Raw genomic sequence first — 1,183 nt, 5'->3', positions numbered from 1 at the left:
ACTCTTTCTTCCCTTCCTCTCTTCCCCTCCACCCTTTTCCTGATATTATAGTATAGTCCTTTAGTTACTATAGTCCCCTTGGTATAGTCCTTTAGTAACAATTGCTGGCTTAACATTCTACTACTTAAGTGCATCATGGCATTATGGGTAAAGGCAAAGGCAGAAAATCTAGTATCCTATTGTCAAGGTATATTTAACTGTTTCACTAGAAGTCCCCCTTTTATCTAGGAATAAAGATGCATACTGTAACATATCTTCACTTCCCAGTCTTCCTTATACAGTTCCTGTATGAGAATATATGTGTGTAATTGATTACCTGTATAGCTATTTGTTATGTATTTTGCATGAAGGTTGTCTTATATCAGAACATACAAGATTGGCTTACTTCCCTGAACATACTGGACTCCAGTTGGGACCAAACTGTAGAATTCCATTCCTCCTAATGGCTGAATGTTATTCCACAGAGCAGATGTACCACAGTTTCTTTGTCCAGTCCTTTTTTGACGGGCATCTGGGCTGTTTCCACGTCTGCACTGTTGTGGACTGAACTGTTATAAACATGCGGTTGAAGGTCACTTTCTCATTTGCTGATGTCACTTCATTTGGATATATTCCCAGCAGTGAGGTAGCTAGGTCATACGGTCGATCAATTTAGTCATCTAGTGAAAAAGTATCTTGTGGTTTTCACTTACATTTCCCTGATGACTTTCAGCGCTGAGTGTTTGGGGTGTATTTACAAGCCATTAAGATTCCCTCCTATGTGAAGTTCCTGTTCAAGGTCTCACCCATTTTGCTGGATTGTTTTTCTTACTAATTTGCTGGAGCTCTTTGCGTTATGTTCGATACAAGTCCTTTGTCAGAGGCATCATAAACCTCTCAAGCCACGACTTCTCCTTCCATTCTCCTAATTGTACCTCCCTAGGATTAGGAAGACTTCAGAGACAGTCTGTCACTGCTTTCTTTTTATTGTATTTATCTGAGAGGCAGAGTTACAAAAGGACAGAGATCTTCCATCCGCTGCTTCACTCCGCACGAAAATACACAAACACACGTGAACACAACTTCAAGCATGAAGCAGACACACAGAGACAACACAGGGATGTATGCATGCACAAAGACACACAGATACATGACATGCATACACACACACACGTCTCTGGTGCCCCCCACCCTCTCCTGGTGC

The sequence above is a fragment of the Ochotona princeps genome, chromosome 5 (assembly GCF_030435755.1).
Source record: "Ochotona princeps isolate mOchPri1 chromosome 5, mOchPri1.hap1, whole genome shotgun sequence".
NCBI classification, from domain to species: Eukaryota; Metazoa; Chordata; class Mammalia; order Lagomorpha; family Ochotonidae; genus Ochotona; species Ochotona princeps.
The sequence above is the reverse complement of the archived record's forward strand: the minus strand, read 5'-3'. Positions refer to the sequence as shown.